The 21,696-nt window shown below is 47.2% G+C and overlaps 1 protein-coding gene across 1 annotated transcript in view; it reads right to left on the bottom strand.

The window, feature by feature from the left end:
- LOC146834664 (DBIRD complex subunit ZNF326-like) overlaps nt 1-20,364 on the bottom strand; it is a 228,115-nt gene extending 207,751 nt beyond the window's left edge. Inside the window, exon 1 of the mRNA XM_085602152.1 lies at nt 20,201-20,364. The gene's annotated coding sequence lies outside the window, so the exon portion shown is untranslated. The remainder of the gene's footprint in view (nt 1-20,200) is intronic.
- Nucleotides 20,365-21,696: the final 1,332 nt, after the last annotated feature.

The following is a 21,696-nucleotide window of genomic DNA, read 5'->3' as shown; positions in this document are numbered from 1 at the left end:
GGCCTAGAGTTCAGTTATTGAGTGTGTGAAACCATTTGCTGACTGAGTGTGTACAATAAATGCTTTACACTGTCCTCTGGTACTGCCTTACTGCTCGACCAAGCTACCACTTTTGAGAGTAAGGTCATACCTAACTTTGACCTCTATCAGCCTCTGGGGGACTGTGGACTCTGTACACCCTGTACCTATTAGGGAACAGTATATACAGAGCCACTTTCTCACATTGGTGGCAGCGGTGGGATACAAACTTGCATTTATTGGACTACTTGGTTACCATCTGATCACACGACAGAACTCTTAAAAATTGCCTTTAGAATTCTGATTGGTTTTTCCAAAATTACTAAAAGTCTTGCTAGGGCCTTGCTTAAGTCCCATTAGAATTTTAGAAAAATAAAAGTCACTATAGTCAGGGTAGAGGGTTAGAACTGTCAGGTTAGAATGTCTCAAACAAACCCAGCTATTAGTGATAATAATAACATGGACCTGGTGGAGGAGCTCGACCTCACACCTTACTTACACTTGTCTTTCAAGGAATTGAGGTCCTTATGTAAACTCAAAAATTTACAAATGGGTCAGCATCCATCCAAACAAGGGCTCCAGGAGCTCCTGGCTGAGTATGCTAAAGACCACCCATCTGAACATGGTGATGGCCAGTCAGATGAGGAAAGGGAAACAGGGGAGGAGGACAGCAACCTCCCCATACTATTCCCTAGGGAGGAGATGGCACCCATACCCTCCAACTCAAGACATAGCATCTGGGCACCTAGAGACCACACAGGTGGCTCTGGTCCCAGAGACAACACTGGGGGACCCCCCAGTGAAGAGGACAGCCTTGTGAGGCTGGCCAAAAGAATAGATCTAGAGTCCAGGCTGCTGGCTCTAGAAAAGGAAAGGAGAGAGATGGGTTTAGCACCCATCAATGGTGGCAGCAATAATAAAAACAAGGATAGGGAGGAAACTTCTGACCTTAAAATCCCCAAAGGGATTGTCCCTAAATTTGAGGAAGGTGATGATATCACCAAATGGTTCACAGCCTTTGAGAGGGCTTGTGATATCAGGAAAGTAAAGAAACCTCTCTGGGGGGCACTCCTGTGGGAACTGTTCTCTGGTAACTGCAGGGACAGGCTTCTGACCCTCTCTGGGCCAGAAGCAGGATCCTATGACCTCATGAAGAAAGCTCTGATTGAGGGATTTGGATTCACCACTGAGGAGTATAGAATTAGGTTCAGGGGGGCTCACAAAACCCAGACCCAGTCCTGGATTGATTTTGTAGATTTCTCAGTGAAGACACTGGATGGTTGGTTAGCTGGACATGGTGTGCAGGATTTTACTGGATTGTACAATTTATTCATGAAGGAACATATTTTGAGTAACTGCACAAATGAAAAGTTGCATCAGCATTTGGTAGACCTAGGTCTAATTTCTCCCCAAGAATTGGGAAAGAAGGCGGACCACTGGGTCAAGACTAGGGTGACCAAGACAACCACTGGGGGTGACCAAAAGAAGGTGGTCACAAAACCTCCCCAGGGGAAAGGTGGTGAGAATCCCCAAGATAAAAAGTCTGAGTCTTCCAAAGGGCCCCAAAAACCTGTTCAGGTGGGTGGGACCCAAACTACTCCCTATGTGCCCCAACCATATAGGGGGAAGAACTTTGATCCCTTAAAGGCCTTTTGTAATACCTGTAAGAAGCAGGGACACCTAACTGTATCTTGCCCCCAAAACAAAGCCCCTAAGGCACCCAGTACAGCCACTCCTGGGGCAGCAAGTATACAAATGGGATCAGAGGTGTACCCTGAGCAAATCTGGGAACACACTGAAGCAAGTTTAGTCTCCTTGGGAGAAGTGGAGTTTGCCACTGTGGCTGTGTGGCCCCCCAACTTAAAGAAATACTTACAGTACCCCTGGGTGAATGGAACTAGGGTAGAAGCTCTGAGGGATACAGGTGCCAGTGTCACTATGGTGAAAGACACACTGGTTTCCCCTGAGCAATACTTGATTGGGAAGTCTTACCCAGTCACCAACGCTGACAGTGTCACCACTAGTCATCCCATGGCCATGGTAACATTAGGCTGGGGGGGGGTTACTGGCCTGAAACAGGTAGTGGTCTCTCCAAAGTTGCCAGCTGCATGTCTGCTTGGAAATGATCTGGAAACCTCAGCCTGGGCTGAGGTTGAGTTAAAGGCCCATGCAGCCATGCTGGGCATCCCTGAATTGGTGTGTGTGCAAACCAGAGCACAGAGCAAGAGGAAGGGTGAAAAAGTAGGTTTGGAGCCTGGAATAATGGCCCAACCAACCAAGAGGAAGGACAAGAAGACTGGGGGACCAGCTTCTGTACAGCCCAACACTCAGAACCCCTCTCCCCCTGGAGAGGATGTAGATACCTCTGAGGGAACTGAGTCCATGGAGCTTGACCCTTACCAGGTTGAACTCTTGGGCCCAGGGGGACCCTCTAGGGAAGAGCTGTGCCAGGGTCAGCGAGACTGTCCCACTCTTGAAAGCCTGAGACAACAAGCTGCTTCAGAAGCCAGGGGAGATGTCAGTGGTACCCACAGAGCTTATTGGGAAGAGGGATTACTGTATGCTGAGGCAAGAGACCCCACTCCTGGAGCCACCAGGAGGGTGGTAGTGCCACAGAAGTACAGGGAGTTCCTCCTAACTTTGGCTCATGACATCCCCCTAGCTGGACATCTGGGGCAATCCAAAACTTGGGAAAGGTTAGTGAGTCACTTTTACTGGCCCCAGATGCACCAAAAGGTGAAGGAGTTTGTCAGCTCCTGTGTTACCTGTCAGGCCAGTGGCAAGACAGGTGGCCACCCAAAGGCCCCCCTCATTCCACTACCAGTGGTGGGGGTCCCCTTTGAAAGAGTAGGTGTGGACATTGTGGGTCCACTCGAACCTCCCACAGCCTCAGGGAACAAATTCATTCTAGTAGTAGTGGATCATGCTACTAGGTACCCTGAAGCAATTCCACTTAGGACTACTACAGCTCCTGCAGTAGCCAAGGCCCTCCTGGGTGTCTTCACCAGGGTGGGTTTTCCTAAGGAGGTGGTTTCAGACAGAGGTTCCAACTTCATGTCTGCTTACCTAACACACATGTGGAAAGAGTGTGGAGTGCAGTACAAGTTTACTACACCCTACCACCCACAAACCAATGGCCTTGTTGAGAGGTTCAACAAGACATTGAAAGGTATGATCATGGGACTCCCTGAGAAACTCAAGAGGAGGTGGGATGTCCTATTACCATGCTTGCTTTTCGCCTACAGGGAAGTGCCACAGAAGGGAGTAGGTTTCTCACCCTTTGAACTTCTGTTTGGTCATCCTGTAAGGGGACCACTGTGTCTTGTAAAGGAGAGCTGGGAGAGGCCTCTTCAAGAACCCAAACAGGACATAGTGGACTATGTGCTTGGCCTAAGGTCCAGAATGGCTGAGTATATGGAAAAAGCATCCAAGAACCTTGAGGCCAGCCAGGAGCTCCAGAAGCACTGGTATGACCAAAAAGCTGCACTGGTTGAATTTCAACCAGGGCAACAGGTGTGGGTTTTGGAGCCAGTGGCACCAAGGGCTCTCCAAGACAAATGGAGTGGCCCTTACCCTATCCTAGAGAGAAAGAGTGAGGTCACCTATCTAGTTGACCTGGGCACTAGCAGGACACCCAAAAGGGTCATCCATGTGAACCGCCTTAAACTCTACAATGATAGGGCTGACATCACCATGCTGATGGTGACTGATGAAGAACAGGAAGCAGAGAGTGAGCCACTCCCTGACCTCCTATCCTACAGCCCAAAAGATGGGTCAGTAGATGGTGTGATTTTCTCAGACACCCTCTCTGCCCAACAGCAGACTGACTGCAAGCAAGTCTTGCAACAATATGCTAGCCTCTTTTCCCTGACCCCTGGTCTGACAAGCTGGTGTACCCATGATGTGGACACTGGTGACAGTGCACCTGTCAAGAACAAAATCTATCGACAGTCAGATCAAGTCAAGGAAAGCATCAAAGCTGAGGTCAGCAAGATGCTGGAGTTAGGGGTCATTGAGCCTTCAGAGAGCCCCTGGGCTAGCCCAGTGGTTCTGGTCCCCAAACCTCATCAACAGGGTGAAAAGAGAGAGATGAGGTTCTGTGTGGACTATAGAGGGCTCAACTCTGTCACCAAGACAGATGCTCACCCTATCCCAAGAGCAGATGAACTGATAGACAAATTGGGGGCTGCCAAATTTCTCAGTACCTTTGACTTAACTGCAGGGTACTGGCAGATTGGCATGGCCCCAGGAGCAAAAGAAAAGACAGCATTCTCCACCCCTGATGGGCATTATCAGTTTACTGTGATGCCCTTTGGGTTAAAGAATGCCCCTGCCACCTTCCAGAGGTTGGTGAACCATGTCCTGGCTGGGTTGGAGTCCTTTAGTGCAGCTTATCTTGATGATATTGCTGTCTTTAGCTCCACCTGGCAGGATCACCTGATCCACCTTGGGAAGGTTTTAGAGGCTCTGCAGAGTGCAGGTCTCACTATCAAGGCATCCAAATGCCAGATAGGGCAGGGCACTGTGGTGTACTTGGGCCACCTTGTAGGTGGAGGCCAGGTACAGCCCTTACAACCCAAAATCCAGGCCATCCTGGACTGGATAGCTCCAACCACCCAGACCCAAGTCAGGGCATTCCTTGGCTTGACTGGGTACTACAGGAGGTTTGTGAAGGGGTATGGGTCCATTGTGACCCCCCTCACAGAACTCACCTCCAAGAAAATGCCCAAGAAAGTTAACTGGACAGTTAGTTGTCAAAAGGCTTTTGACACCCTAAAAGAAGCAATGTGCTCAGCACCAATTCTAAAAGCTCCAGATTATGCCAAGCAGTTCATAGTGCAGACTGATGCCTCTGAGCTAGGGATAGGAGCGGTCCTATCCCAGACCAATGATGAAGGCCAAGACCAACCTGTTGCTTTTATAAGCAGAAGACTACTCCCTAGGGAGCAGCGTTGGAGTGCCATTGAGAGGGAGGCCTTTGCTGTGGTCTGGTCCCTGAAGAAGCTGAGGCCATACTTGTTTGGCACTCACTTCCTAGTTCAAACTGACCACAGACCTCTCAGATGGCTAATGCAGATGAAAGGGGAAAATCCAAAACTACTGAGGTGGTCCATCTCCCTACAGGGAATGGACTTTGAAGTGGAACACAGACCAGGGACTGCCCATGCCAATGCAGATGGACTTTCCAGGTTCTTCCACTTAGACAATGAAGACTCCATAGGACAAGGTTAGTCTCATCACCTTTCGTTTGGGGGGGGGTTGTGTGAGAAAGTGCCATCTTTCTTGCATGGTATGCCCCCACTTTTTGCTAAATTGCTGACTGTACTTCGATTGAGTGTACCCTGGGTTCCTGCCAATCAGGTGCCCAGGGCCTATGTTCCTTCCTTAAACCACACAAACTCCAAATTGGCAAACCCTAGCCACATGTCAGCCCCTAGTAAATGGTACCCTAGGTACCCAGGGCCTTGTGACCAGGGAAGGCCTCTAAGGGCTGCAGCACTCATTGTGCCACCCTCAGAGGCCCTGTACCCTTACACACACACACTGCCCTTGCAGGCTGAGTGTCTGGGTGCAGGACAAAACAAAGAGTCGACATGGCACACATCCCTGTGTACCATGCCCATCACCTACACTGCCAAGGCATATGTCAGTCACCCCTCTAGCTGGGTGCATTACGCCTATGGTGTGGGCACAGGAGCAGGAGCCCTGTGCCCCTACAGTACCCGGGTCCATTCCTGGGCACTGTAAGTGCAGTGCTGCCATTTAAGAATACATGGTGCTGAGAGCTTGTCAAACACGAGCTCCACAGCACCATATTGGCAACACTGAAGCCTGGGAAGTTTGGTATCAAACTTCTCAGCACATTGAACCCACACTGATGCCAGTGTGGGATTTAATGTACTAAGCACCCCAGAGGGCATCTTAGAAGATGCCCCCTTACAGCTAACTTGCAATCCACGTCTGCTCTGAGGCTGCCCAGGCTGCCACACAGCAGACACGTTGCTGGACCCCTGGGTGGGAGAGCCCCTGCTCTCCCGGGCCTGCAACAATGCACATCCTGGGTGAGGTGAGAAATCTCCTCCCCCAGGATGAGCAAAGGGAAGCTTCAAAGGCATGCCGCCAGTTGGAGTTTCCCCAGGCCACTGCAACCCCCCACTCTGGCGGGAAGCTTGGCCGGAAACCCCATACAAGGACAGGGGATGTGCCAGCCTGCCCACCCCACCCCTCAGGTGGGGGGAGGCGAGGTGAAGCACATCTCCGGGCTCTCGCCATCTTGAAGATGGGAAGCCCTACCCTATCAGGATTAGGCTACTGCCCCCCTCCCACAGGAGAGAGGCAGGATAGGGGGTGTACCCACCCCAGGACAAGGACCCATTGGTCCCTGGCCTTCACCTACCTGTAACGCCCCTAAATCTAGTATTTAGGGGCCCCCTGAACCTTCCTTCCGCAGATTCCAGATAGAAAAACGACAAGAAGAGCAAGAAGAACAAAGACCTGCCCTGCAGCTGCTAAAAAGAGAAGAAGACACCATCTGCTTTGGCCCCAGCCCTACCGGCCTGTCGACTCTCGAACCTGCACCAGCGCGGCATCCCACGTGGCCAGCAACCTCACCAACCCCGGAGGACCTGGCTACCCTTTAGCTCTAAGCCCCTGGGACTCCCACGAGTAGAGGCTCTACTCAAGAAACCTACTTGCTATCCCTGGCACCAGCCCGGGACCGCGGACCCAACACACTCTGCACCAGCCAAGCCTGGCCAGTGCCGGAGTGGACCAAGACCCTGAGGACGACCCCACGGCGACTGTGACCCCGAGTCCGGCACCCAAGGACCCCCCTCGACATCCCGGAAGAAGCCTGCAGCCTCAGAACCAAGTGCCACCCCAGCCGCGATCAACCAGAGGGTAAGATTCCCGACGTCAAAAGGCACCCCTGCACCCGGCGCCCTGCGACCCCCTGTGCCCAATCCCGGGGTACCCACCTAACCTACAACTACCCAACTTACCTCTCGAAGTGGTGGTGGCACCTGAAACATCCTCGTCCCCGAGCCTGCAGCCTCTTTCCAAACCGGAACATTCCCATTGATTTCCATTGAGCGCCCTAAGGCTCAAAAGCACCCTGCACCCAGCCGCCCGAGTGGCCCTGGCAGTGCCCTCTCTACTCTAACCTACTTCCCCACTTGCCCTGAGTAAGTGACCAGGAGCCCAGCTCCCACAGCCGCGTGGCTTGCCAGACAGCAGCCACCAACCAAGGCCCCCCTATCCCTCATAGGATAACATTGGGCCCAACTCTCTCTGCACCCGGCCGTCCTGAAACCGCTGAGGGTGAACCAACTGTACTTACCTGACACTGGGGGACCCCTGAGTCCATGCCCGGAATTTCAACATTACCAGTCGAGTACTTACCCTTAAACCGCTAACTTCATTTTCCTCATAGGGTAACATTGACTGGCTTTTTCTTCAAAAATCTTCTAAGTGTGAACTTTTCAAAACTGCAAAAATTCACCAAAAATCAGCCAAGTGACAAAAACGAATTTACTCACCTGCTCCTAGGTGAACTCCCAGTGCTGGATCTTGGTGCCCAGCCCTGACTCTGAAAAGTGTTCACAACTATACTTACTTCTAACTCATTTTTCTCCCATAGGAAACCATTGTCTGCTTTTCTGTGAAATTTCTTCTAAGTGTCTACTTTTGCAAATTTGAAATATTCTTTTAAAATCGTACCATTTCTGCAAACGAAATTACTTACCTGCTTTTGATAAGGACCCCAGTCCTGGGTCTAGGCACCCAGTCCTGGATTACTAAAGTAACGATAAAGTACTCTACCTGCAATTTGAATTTCTTGCCATAGAGATCCATTGAATGTTTTCTGTGAAATATTTTCTAAGTGCTAACTTTTGAAATAGCTAAATATTATCTAAAAATCATTACAGTTATTAAGTCGACCTTCCTCACTTGATTCTGAATACTGACCCCAGGCTGGTTCTAGGATCCAGACCTGGAATTCCAAAAGTAATCTGAAAAGTAATTTATTACAAATAACCTGAATTTACCATTGAGCTCAATGCATTGTTATGTTTAGGAAATAGGATTGTTTATTGCAACCAACTGTGACTGTTTTACAAATTTATTGCTTGAAACAAAAGTATTTATATTCAACCTCTCATTCTGAGAAAGTATATTTTTACCCCCTTGTGGTTCTAAAAATAAAACAAGCATATATTTTATATATACAAATCATTGGCCTAGAGTTCAGTTATTGAGTGTGTGAAACCATTTGCTGACTGAGTGTGTACAATAAATGCTTTACACTGTCCTCTGGTACTGCCTTACTGCTCGACCAAGCTACCACTTTTGAGAGTAAGGTCATACCTAACTTTGACCTCTATCAGCCTCTGGGGGACTGTGGACTCTGTACACCCTGTACCTATTAGGGAACAGTATATACAGAGCCACTTTCTCACAGCCATTCCACAGTGGATTATAGCTTTGCATTATACGTGATTATTAAGAAATATGAGGCAGTAAATAAAAAGCTGTATTGCTGTTTTATAGATTTCCGGATAGACTTTGACAAAGTAGAGAGGGGAGTAATTTGGGAAAAGCTCATTGTGTGGAGAATCCCAAATGAGCTACTCAGTATGATGAAGTCATTGCATCATCATAATAATTGGGGACAGGTTGAGCTTGATAGCTCTGGGTGCTAATCTAGGAGGATTCCGTTTATAATGGTCTCCTGGAGGGGTGTGTCTTTCCCCCAATCTTATTTAGTCTTTTTCAAGTGGATCAACACTTAGTTGTTAAATTATGCAACTCTTTCTCTCGAAACGTGGGGGGCTGTGCACATTCCATGCTTGCTGTATACTGATGATTTAATTTTGCTAGATTATACCTTCTGGATTTACAAAAGAGACTGGATTCACTACATACTTATAGTAAACGTTATACACTGAAGATAAATATTGGTGTTTCGAAAATGAACTTTTAAGTTCAAACAAGTCTAGCACTCAACACCTGTAGAAGTGGTATACTCCTATAAATATCTGGGGCTCAAATTTACTAGGACTCTACAGTGAGACGCCCATATGAGGAGTACGAGATCTAGGGCTCTGGTACAATGCAAATATTTGGCTAAGTTCAATCAGGAATATGGGGGGGGGGGGGGGGGGGGGGGCGGGGCAGTCTTTGGCTCCGCTTATGAAAGCCTACAACGGGCAAATTCTGCCTCTTGTCATGTATGGTGCTGAAATTCTTGAGCTCAACACTTTTTTCTAATTGGGACAAGGTAGAAGGTTCAGTCCTTAAGGGCTTAGTATGTTTGCCCAAGGGGCAATAGTTCAGGTTATACAAAGAGAACTGAATTCTGTTCCTTGATGAATACTGGCTAAGTACCGCACAATGAAGTTTTTAAATAAGCTAGGACAGGATGGAGGCGTTCAAAAAAAATCTCTAAATTATGCTGGGAAGAAATCCTTGCCAATAAAAGATTGTGGGCCCGTTATGTTTGGCAAAGGGAACAAGATTTCGAATTTGAAAGATAGCCTTCTTTCCCCAGTAAACAGGCTTTGAGGGAAATCGGCCCAGAAAGAGGGTTACATGCCGGACATTACCTACCTCCCATTCATAATGTTTATTATCCATAATGTTTACAAAGCCAACGTATGGCCTGGATTATATATTTCACTACTTGTTTCAGTTGCCGGACTCCGCTTCATAATGAAACTCTGAAAATAAGATTGGGGTATAACACTATCTTTTCTAGTCATTTGGTGTAATGAGTTACGTAATGATAATGGTTTGAGTGTGTCCTCTTTACACACAATGTTCTATATGCCACATCTTGTTGGATTGTACGTTTTATAAGGTCGCTCGTATAAAGTTTCTAAGACCCTAATATTTTAAATATCAGATACGTTCTAGGTAGTAGGGAATCGCTTATTGTCCGAAATGCAGCTTTACGATGTTGCAGTGGGAATTGCAAGTTATATTCCGTCTATCAAGTAGGGATTTTAAGTTTGCATTGGCGATTGGTTTTAGTCTAGGTCTTGTTTCAGGATGTTGCATGATTTTGGATGTTTAATGGACGTGTCCCCATAAACTTATTTTAATTACAACTACAGATCCAAGTTGGATTGGTAACTGGAATTAAAGAACATGTGTGAGAAAGTGGCTCTGTATATACTGTTCCCAAATAGGTACAGTGTGTACAGAGTCCAGAGAGGTTCGGCAGAGGTTAAAGTTAGATATAACCTTACTCTCTAAAGTGGTAGCTTGGTCGAGCAGTAAGGCAGTATCAGAGGACAGTGTAAACCATTTTGATGTACATACTCAGTCAGCAAATGGTTCCACACACTCAATAACTGAACTCTAGGCCAATGGTTTATATATAAAAAAATATATGCTCGTTTTATTTTAAAACCAATAGGCATTAAAGTATACTTTCTCAGAATGAGATGCTTTAGGTAAATACTTTTGCAATATGCAATTGACTTTTGTAAATAATTACAAGTTGTTGCAATAGGCAATACAATTCTAAACACAATAATGCATTAAGCTCAATGGAAGTTTCAAATTATTTGCTATAGATTACTTTTTGGATTACTTTTGGAATTCCAGGACTGGATCCTAGATTCCTAGACAGTATTTAGAAACAGTTGATAAAAGTCGACTTAATTGCTTTGATGATTTTTAGACAATATTTTGCTATTTTAAAAGTTGAAACCTAGAAAATATTCCATAGAAAACAGTCAATGATTCCCTATGGCAGAAAATTCAAGTTGCAGGTATAGCATGTTCTCGTTACTTTTGTAATCCAGTACTGGGTGCCTAGACTCAGTACTGGGACCTTTATCCAAAACAGGTAAGTAATTACTTTTTCAGAAGTTATACGATTTTTAAAGAATATATAAAGATTGCAGATTTTGACACTTAGAAGAAATTGCACAGAAAAACAGTCAATGGATTCCTATGGGAGAAAATTGGGTTACTGGTAAGTACAGTTGTAAGTATTTTTCAGAGTCAGTGCTGGGCACCAAGATCCAGCACTGGGAGCTCACCTGAGAGCAGGTGAGTATTTTCGTTTAGAAGAAATTTCAGGAAAAGCCAGTCAATGTTACCCTATGGAGAAAATAGAGTTATCGGTTTAAAGGTAAGTACTCGACTGGCAGAGTTAAGGTTCTGGGCGTAGACTCAGGGGGTCTCCCAGGGTTAGGTAGGTACGGTTGGTTCACCCTCAACGACACAAGGGCGGCCGGGTGCACAGAGAGTTAGGCCCAATGTTATCCTAGGAGAGGTAGGTGGGCCTTGGTTGGCGGCTGCTGACTAGCAGGCCACACAGCTGTGGGACCTGGGCTCCTGGTCACTTACTCAGGGCAAATGGGGAAGTAAATAGGTGTAGAGGTTACACTGCCAGGGCCACTCTGGCGGCTGGGTGCAGGGTGCTTTTGAGCCTTCGGGCGCTCAATTGATTTTAATGGGAGATCTCCGGTTTAGAAAAAGACTGCAAGCTCAGGGACGAAGATTCTTCAGGTGCCACCAACACTTCGAGAGGTAAGTTGGGTAGTTGGAGGATAGGTAGGTATCCCGGGACTGGGTACAGGGGGCCGCGGGGCACCTTTTGGTGTCGGGAAATCTTACCCTCTGTTGATCGCGGTTGGGGGGGGGGCACATTGTTCTGCGGCTGCATGCTTCTTTAGGAGTGTCGAGGGGGGTCCTTGGGTGCCAGACTCGGGGTCACAGTCGCCGTGGGGTCGTCCTCGGGGTCTTGGTTCACTCCGGCACAGGCCAGGCTTGGCGGGTGCAGTGTGTGCTGGGTTCGCGTTTCCGGGCTGCTGCCAGGGGTTAGAATAGGTTTCGAGTAGAGCCTCTACTCATGGGAGTCTCAGGGGGCTTAGAGTTAAAAGGTAGCCAGGTCCTCCGGGGTTTGAGGTTGCTGGCCACAATAGATGCCGGGTTGGAGCAGGATCGAGGGTCGGCAGGCCGGTAGGGCTGGGGCCAAAGCAGGTCGTGTCTTCCTCTTCCTAGCAGCTGCAGGGCAGGTCTTCTAGCTCTTCTTCGGATTTTGGAATCTGGGGAAGGAAGGTTCAGGGTGCCCCTAATATACTAGATTTAGGGGTGTTACAGGTAGGTGAAGGGCAGGGACCAATGGGTCCCTGTCCTGGGGTGGGTACACCCCCTATCCTGCCTCTCTCCTGTGGGAGGGGGCAGTAGCCTAGTCCTGATTGGGCAGGGCTTCCCATCTTCAAGATGGCGAGAGCCCGGAGATGTGCTTCACCTCGCCTCCCCCACCTGAGGGGTGGGGTTGGCAGGCTGGCACATCCCCTGTCCTTATTTGGTGTTTCCAGCCAAGCTTCCCGCCAGAGTGGGGGGTTGCAGTGGCCTGGGGAAGCTCACAGAAGCTTCCCCCTGCCCATCCTGGGGGAGGAGATTTAGCACCTCACCCAGGATGTGCATTGTTGCAGGCCCAGGAGAGCAGAGGCTCTCCTACCCAGGGGTCCAGCAACATGTATGCTGTGTGGCAGCCTAGGCAGCCTCCCAGACCAGATGTGGATTGTATGTTAGGTTTCAGGGGGCATCTCCAAGATGCCCTCTGGGGTGCTTGGTACCGTTCGTGTTTGGAGTCTCTGTTTGTTATTTTACCAGAACTGCTTTTAAGGACCTGGCGAGTGCTGCCATAAGGAGGGAGCTGCAAAGATCAGGCAAAGGTGACGGGTTGCTGATGCAGAGCAACTGATACGGGACTGCGAGGACCAGCAGCCCCGTAATTCTTCACAGCTGTGCCCTCTTCCCGTACTCCCGCCCTAAAACTCCTCACGGCCCCCGCTTCGCGGGAGCCGTTCGTGTTTGGAGTCTCTGTTTGTTATTTTACCAGAACTGCTTTTAAGGACTTGGCGAGTGCTGCCATAAGGAGGGAGCTGCAAAGATCAGGCAAAGGTGACGGGTTGCTGATGCAGAGCAACTGATACGGGACTGCGAGGACCAGCAGCCCCGTAATTCTTCACAGCTGTGCCCTCTTCCCGTACTCCCGCCCTGACGCCATAAAACTTCTCACGGCCCACGCATCGCGGGACGCGCGCGGGCGCGCGCCGGGCGAAGCCCGGGGCCAAGGGCGGGCCCGTCTGAGCCCGTCCGAGATCGACCGAGAACGGAACGGGCCCTTCCTCTGACAAGCATTGCCTAAGGAGATTCGGAAAGGGTAAGCACTAGCACCCTGTGTGTAACACTGTGGGATTTTTTGTCAAGTGGCTGTTAGTATTATCGGAAGATGGAAAAGTCTGCTAAAAGGGATGGTTTTACTACACAGTCGGCTGGGGGAGCATTAATGGGAACATTGGACAACTTTTTGGTTCGGGTGCAATCAGTTCTTGCTAAGGATATCGAACTAACTGAAAAAAGATTATCCTTAGATATCCTGTGCGACAAGAGGTCCTCCCTAGGAAGTATGGCTAACTTAAGTTCACCACCTTGTCGACAGCCCGTTAGGTCGGATTCTATGACCTGTATATCTCCTTTGGAGGAAGAGCAAAATGATGATCTCTTGTTGTGTCCCACCCCCCCGGTCGAAATAGTGGAGGATAACGCCGATGTTGCGAACTATGAAAATTTGGGTCCAACCCCTAAATCTTTATCAAGTATTAAGACCCGCTCAACTAGTAATAAAACAGCGGTATCTGATCATCAACAACCAGCCCCTATGCTGAAAAAATCTCGAAAGGGAAATCAAAAAACTGCTGCGGGGAAGAAGCCTAATACTGATCATGTTCCTCCCCCCGCCACAAGGAGGGACTTACCCCCATGCCCGAAACCCCTACCGAATAAAACGCGGACAATTGCATCACCATCTAAGGGGTCCATGTGCGGGGTGGACTTAGACTCAACGCTATTTTGGAAAAGACTAGAAAGAACCATAAAGAATCTGTGTGACCCGATTTATGAAAGGCTTGGTTCGATTGAAAGCAGACTTACATGCATGGAGCTTTCACTCGTATCGGCACAACCTCGAGGTGGCAGGGTCGGCTTGGGATTGACAAACGAACGACCTAGTGCAGTAGGTCATAGCACTGGGGCCAATCTTACTGACAATAATATAGTTGCAAAGAATAACCCCACTAACCTTCATGGATCCCAACCTATTCCAGCAGCTGGTAAACAACCCAGAGTTGATCACCCTCTTCTACCTGTGGTATCAAATAGTCCCGGGACAGCTAGAGATAAAAGGGACAAGCCACCCCCACCTGCCCAACCTCTTGTGGAAGCTTCATCGGGCTTAATTGATTTACATCTCCCACCGGAAGCAGCCCCTTATGTGGTGATTTTAACGGGGGTCCCACCTTTGACCGATGGAGCAAGAGAATCATATGGGGACTTAAAGAATAAATGTACTTTTTGGCTTAATGATAAGCGACCATTGCCGACCCACATGCGAGCTGAAATTTTGTATGCCAGGCGAGTGAACTGGGTGGGCAGGAGTCCTAAGTCATTAAAGGGGGATTGTGTTGTTATTAATTTTAGGGACAGACGGTGTGTGCAACATATTTGTTCCTGGCCCCAAACTGACCCCTCACCACTAATACGCACAATGCCATTGTCATTTTTCTATGTACCCACGACCTTGCCCTTAGGTGGGATTATGAGTGGGGGCTCTCTGTGGAGGGGTAACGCATATGCGGACATAAGATCCATCAATAGATTCGATGTGCTCTCCGGGCTAGCGGACTGCGATTGACTTCATATGGGAAGAGTATATTCTAAACATAAATTGTCATAGCCCAGACGTCATTGGACAGTCACGGAAAATTAAATGCAGTCACAGAGGAAGCAGAGGGCACATGTCATTGCGATCTCCCTAGATTAGCCGAAGGAACTAACGATAGTAGGTTTCATGACCAAACTATCGTAGGGGGAGCCGGTAAGGGAGACTCACAAGGCGAATTCCCAAATGAAAATCTAAGCATTGAAGGTACCCCTAGCTTTTCACAAGGCGTAGTCCCTTTACCTTTACTTACAATAAAAAATGGGTGTGCCAAAGGCGGAACCAACTCCGTCGGTCATGTGCTGTTTCTATCCTGGAATGTTGCGGGTATTGGTTCTAAACTTTTTTCTCCTATGTGGACAGACTTCATTAACAAGCATGACATCTGTCTTTTCCAGGAGACTTGGTCAACAGAACCAGTATTTATGCTGGGCTATCTGAATTTTTACATCCCTGCAGTTAAAAAGTCTAAGGGACGGCCATCAGGAGGCCTAGTAATTTGGATTAAACAAAGTCTATGGTGTAAGACTCAATCCATCCCAACACAGAATAATGACATACTGGGAGTCAGATTGACCTTTATGCCAAACCTCAAAATTGGCGTATACAACGTATACGTAAGGGGCTTACCTGGTGGGAAAATTTCTGAGGTGATGCCTGCACTAAGTAGTCTCGTCGAATCCAATCCCATCGAAGTGCTCCCACTTATTGCGGGTGACTTTAATACAAATTTTGAGCCTCTAGGGTCTCAAGATATGCTCTTAGTAGAGGAAGAAGATCAGAAGTGGGGTGTTCCTCTGCTTGAGACAAAGGCAGTGAGCAAATGGACTGAGGCGGCCCTCTACCTGAATGGGTTTTGCCTGAGCAACCAACTGAGGGCAGCTAATGGCAGAACCATATCAGACAGGACATGCAATAAAACGTATGATAATGGCATCAGGGCAAGTACTATAGATTATCTCTTGGTCCATTTGAGGATGTGGCACACCCTCGTGGATATGATGGTCGAGGCACGGATAGAAAGCGATCATAATCCGCTAGTTGCAACTTTCAAATTAGGATTGGCCGACGTAGAGGCACAAGGTTTGGAAAAAATGGATGGCCCAGCTGCTGTTTTATCAAACGACGAACGCCACCTCAAATGGCGTATTGTAGCTGAGCACCCTGATCTTTTAGGTAGTATCGAGTCCTATCTGGAAGAGGCATTGTTAGCAGTAATGGCAATAGATAACAACTGCCAACCATTAGCCGAACAAGAGATTATATATGAAAAACTAGTAGCCAACTTGAAACTATGTTTTTGTAGACCTTCCAAAGCAAATCAAGCACCTAAACGCAAACAGGAGGATTGGTATAACGCCTCCTGTAAATACGCACGCAGCAAACTGAGTCTCGCTCTTAAAACTAAGAATATGAGTGAGATCAAAATAGCTCGAAATGCACACAAAAAGACCCTATGGAAAGCAAAAAAAGACTAGGACGAGGGCGAGTGGCAAGACTTAAAAGCAGCATGTGCTGACAAAAATCAGAAAAAATTCTGGGACATTTTTAAATGGAAGAGGGGCGAAATCACTGATAGTCCTCATAATCATGTTCCCCAGAATGCTTGGGTAGACTTTTTTAAGTCACAGTACTCTAAAGGTATCGAGGATACCAGAATACCCCAACGGGAGTGGCCGTTCTATAATAGTCCTGTGTTTACCTCGGAGGATGTTGACCTAGCGCTTGATATGGTTACCCAGGGACGTGCACCAGGCATGGATTGTATCCCGGCCGATGTATTTTTGAACAATAGAAAAAGATGGTGTCTATACATCACCCATATGGCTAATGCCATAGCCCAGGGAATGAGCATCCCCCACTCTTGGAAGGGTGCCGAAATTGTCCCGATATATAAAAAAGGGGACAAATCGCTGGCTTGTAACTATAGGCCCATAAGCCTAATAGACGCTATGCAAAAAATCCTGGGCAGATTGGTTTTGGGCAAAATTCAGACCTGGATAGAAGATAACAGTATACTAAGTCCCTTGCAGGCTGGGTTTCGTCCAAAAACAAGTACAATAGATCAGGTCTTCAGGTTTGTCGTCCTATACTGGCGGACAGTTGTCCTAGGGAAAGGGGTTTTATATGCCGTGTTTGTCGATCTGCGGGCGGCGTTTGACTTGGTTCCACGAGGCAAGTTGTGGAAAGTACTGGAGGAGTTGGGGATGGCGCCGGAGTTGTTGGCTTTGGTGGTCCGTTTACATGAGAACAACTTTGCACGGGTCCGATGGGGACGGCCGGGACAGGTAACTGAGTCATTCCCCGTGGAGCGTGGAGTTCGGCAGGGCTGTGTTATGGCACCAACCTTGTTCTCGCTCTTCGTGAACGGTGTGGCCGAATTCCTCTCCCGGGTCCCCACGGATGCACCGGCTATGAATGGCATCCGTATCCCAGTTCTCATGTTCGCGGACGACACATTGCTGATTTCCAAAACTCCGAGTGGCCTACAGCTTACCCTCCGCCGCTTTGAAGAGTTCTGCTTGCTTCGTGGTTTGGAAATAAATGTTTCCAAAACCAAGTTTATGGTTCTTAACGGCCCTAACCCGTGCAGATCTAACAAACCGTTTGGTGGCAAAATTCTAATGGGTGGTTTGCCCCTGGAACAAGTTGACGCGTTCACATATTTGGGAGTGACGATACAGAAAAATATGTGTTGGAAAAGCCAACTAGACATGTCAATTCTGAAGTTCCGGCAGCAGACAGGCTTTCTTATGAAAAGATTCAAAGCTTCGCACTCACAACCTATAAGCCCACTCTTAGAAATTTATTCAATGAAGATTCGTAGCTCGTCATTATATGGCTCAGAACTATGGGGCTATGGTAACAATCCCAAACGCTTGAATACAATGGAGAGTGAGTTCATACGGAAAATTGTTGGAGTGCCACAAAGTACTCCCCTGTTACCCCTATTTTGGGACCTTGGCCTGAAAACCCTACAGGATACTGCTAATTTGCGACCATTGCTTTATTGGCGTAGGGTATGGTCAACTGAGGAGCTCAGGCATTATGCTTTGGGATTAAAAGAAATAATGGAGAAAGACCACTTTCATAAAATAGAATGGCTGAAGTCCATCAAAACATTACTTTACAGAATGGGGTGGAGCAACCTATGGGATGATCCCCTTAATGCGGTTTTCCCGTCAAAAGATATTGTTAAAACTAAGTATTGGGAATTCGTAGCTACGGAGTCTGCTTCCAGGGGGAGTGCATCCCAGTTAACATCTAGGTACCTGGAGATTAAGGCCAATCCTGGTCAGGAACAATTTTGGGGCATGATCGAAGAACCAATTGATCGCAAACTGTATTTTCAGTTTAGGATAGGAACCCTACCTATTTGCACATTTACGTCCAAGTGGGCTAATGGGTCCCAGGACAAATGTCCCAAATGCAGAGACACGATTGAGTCTCTTAGTCATTTTATCTTTTTCTGCCCCCTCTATGAGCATCCCCGTAAAAAGTGGGTATTACCCGTCTGTCGTCTCATAGGCATTCGAAGGTATGAGGAGGCGCTAAGAATCTTGCGCTCAGATCCAAACCCGACAATTGCAATAGCAATGGCTAAATATATCAAGTGGGCCTGGATTATACGATATAGACACTCTAATATGAATGTGACTAACGATAAGGCACCCTAAAGTAGTCATGTTTTAACTATTTTATGTTAATTTTACTTGTCCTTCCTCTCATGCAAAAATTTTTTAGTTTTAATCTTTTTGTGGCTCTGACCAATTTTTGCTGAGGATGAACTAATATAGTCATATTGCTGCTTAAAAATGAACAACTTTATTTAAATTGTATGTGTAGGAATTATCACCAATTTGTAATCATGAAATAACTCGCAATCTAGGGAGTTTCATGTGGGAAATCATGTGTTGAGTTTATTTTGTTATATTTTCTTTATAAATTATGTTTATGATTCTGCTTGATGTACGATACTTTCATGACTCAATTGTCGAATAAAGTTTTTCAAATTGAAATTGCTTGGTACATTAAATACCACACTGGCATCAGTGCGGGTTTAATGTGCTGAGAAGTTTGATACCAAACACTCAGCCTTTAGTGTTGCCATTATGGTGCTATGGAGTTCATGTTTGACGAGCTCTCAGCACCATGTATTTCTTAAATGGCAGCACTGCACTTACAGTGCCCAGGAATGGACCTGAGTACTGTAGGGGCACAGGGCTCATGCTCCTGTGCCCACACCACTGGCATAGGGCACCCAGCTAGAGGGGTGGCTGATGTATGCCAGGGCAGTGTAGGTGGTGGGCATGGCACACAGGATGTGTGCCATGTCGACTTTGTTTTGTCTTGTACCCAGACACTCAGCCTGCAAGAGCAGTGTGTGTTTGGGTACAGGGCCTCTAAGGGTGGCACATTGAGTGATGCAGCCCTTAGAGGCCTTCCCTGGTCACAGGGCCCTGGGTACCATTTACCAGGGGCTGACATGTGGCCAGGGTTTGCCAATTTGGGTTTTGGCTGTTAGGCAGGTTTTAGGGGAGGAACACAGGCCCTGGGCACAGGGCACAACAAGGAAGAGTGCATCAGCTATTAGGCAAAAAAAAAGGGGGGGGGGGGGGTTACTGCACCAGAAACCCACTTTCTTACAACATGCACATTTTTTTTAAGCAAATGGTTGTGAGGCAAGCAGTGAAAAATAGTATTTTAAGTTCGATACACGATCATCACAAACACAGCTGCATGATATTTTTTAACGCAAGATCAGTGTTATGTTTTAACAAAACCCACAAAGAGCCTCGAGGTCATTACATCTAGGACTACCCAAAATGTACAGCTACGACAGTACCCAATAAGTAGAAACTGCAATATTAAAAAGCTAATACGAGGGTTTTGTCGTCGAACCCACAAAGAGTAGAGAATAAAGGGATCTTAAGCTCTGGCAAACAAGGTAGTGAACGGTCTAAATGGTCTCAGTCTGCAAACAATAGAGATTACGACTGCTGTCTGAAAGAGTTTAGCGTCTGCAGATAAAAAAGGCACGATATTATCATATTTATTGTATTCACTGTAGCGATTGCTGGTGTATTTAAGAATCAAACATTCAACGGACACATTAGCGGAATATATTTAATTTCGCTTCTCAATAGGCAGGGAATCTAGTAGAACAATGCCATGTTGCGCGAGCCCCTAATACCCACCATGGAAGTCCATTGATTACATAGTTTGGAGACGCAGTTCTAATATTACATTTAACGTGATCCTGAGATCACGCAGTGAGCAGGAAACGGGCCATTAACACCACCAGCTCATGGGGCGCGGAGATATCGCACCCAACTCATTCCAGGGAAACGAATAACTAGGCCCATCAGCTTTCATTCTGAGGTTGCTTCACCGCTACCATCTCTGTACCCCTCCTCCCGGGGACTCAACACTCACCTGAACAAGAATAAGGTCCGGCTTTCACTAGCAATCACGGAGTACGTTTCCTCAAGGCCGCAGCTTCACAGAAAGAAACCAGAGAAGAAGGGTTCCAACGTCGGAGACAAGAACTGGAGTCTGATTGGCTGAGCTGATGACGCTTCTCTATCGCGCCCGTGAATGAAGAATAGATATGGAAAGAGAACAGACGTAGCAGCGTTTGTCGGGACCTCCGGAGCGCCGCAACAAAGTCTCGCTTCGAAGAACGCTTGAAAAACGAATTCCTTTGCCTGACCTTGAAATGGCGCCGATGGCGCAGTACCTAGGTTCTATTTTTAGTGATGAAAAAATCATCATATTTACTGGATAAGCAAACATTTGACTAGAAGAAAATGGATATGTAAACAAACGCGACCACTCATTAAATAGATGCCGAGGGTTCTAAATTCCCTGCATTTACGATTTACGCGCTTCATTCATTGTCAAATTGAAGGAGTTCTTTTCAAGGTCTCGTTACGAATTAGGCATCCAATCTAGTGCTTCTTGTAAGCCATATGATTTGCCATCGCTCGTACGGAAGGCTGGGAGCAACCATAGCTCGTTTACACTTTGCCTATGTGTGACATTTCCATTATTTCAGTGTGTATACGAGCGACCTTCCGTTGTATGGGACTTTCAAGTGTGCCCCTGCAGGATCGGATATGAGAAATGCAAATAAACGTTTTCCTCACCTGTCAGGAAGAAGCACGGAGAAAACGCTATGGCAGACAGAGAGCGTGGCCAATGTGCACTTGCCTGTAGGAGCAGGTTACTGGCAGTGCATACGCCAGTCACCCAAAACCAGTCCCTGTCAGTTGTAGCCCGCAGAGAAATCCGTTTTTCTACTCCGGAATCTGGAGGCAGAGACGCACCTTCAAATCGGTTGTTGGAACAACCTCCCTCTCCACCTAAGCATAATGCAGACCGAACAGGAATTCAGAAAAGCCTTGAAAACCTGGCTTTTTATTCGTAATGACTAGTATTGCGCTGTCCTCTTCCTTGTTCACTGTCTGCTATAGCGCCAGGACACCCCATCTGGGTAGCTGCACTCTCTACAAATGCCTTTTATTATTATTATTATCGATAGTCTACAGCCCGAATCTGGTGGGTTGACATGTATGCAAAATATGTGACACCTGATTGCTGATAAAATCAAGCAAGTACTTCCACTTACAACATAAACATCACAATTTACCCAATTTTCAGTGATCAGAAATATTAATAAACACATTTTTAAAAAACCTGCAAACTGCTGTAAAAACCCCTGAAATAGGCCATAAACCGCAGCGGGAGAACAGAATCACCAGAAGCCTCTCAACAGGAGGACAATCGCTGCACCTTGACTGATTTAAAACATTGAGTTTCTCCTTTGCATGATAAATAGATGTTCAGTTTTCTCAGAAACCCACTCTTCATGATCCAATGAAGTTCACTGCCTGTAGGCAGTTGATGAGTGAACCCCCCTCTTACTCCCC

Source organism: Triturus cristatus, chromosome 4_2 (genome assembly GCF_964204655.1).
Source record: "Triturus cristatus chromosome 4_2, aTriCri1.1, whole genome shotgun sequence".
In the NCBI taxonomy this organism is placed as follows: domain Eukaryota; kingdom Metazoa; phylum Chordata; class Amphibia; order Caudata; family Salamandridae; genus Triturus; species Triturus cristatus.
This window is presented reverse-complemented; position numbering and strand designations above follow the sequence as displayed.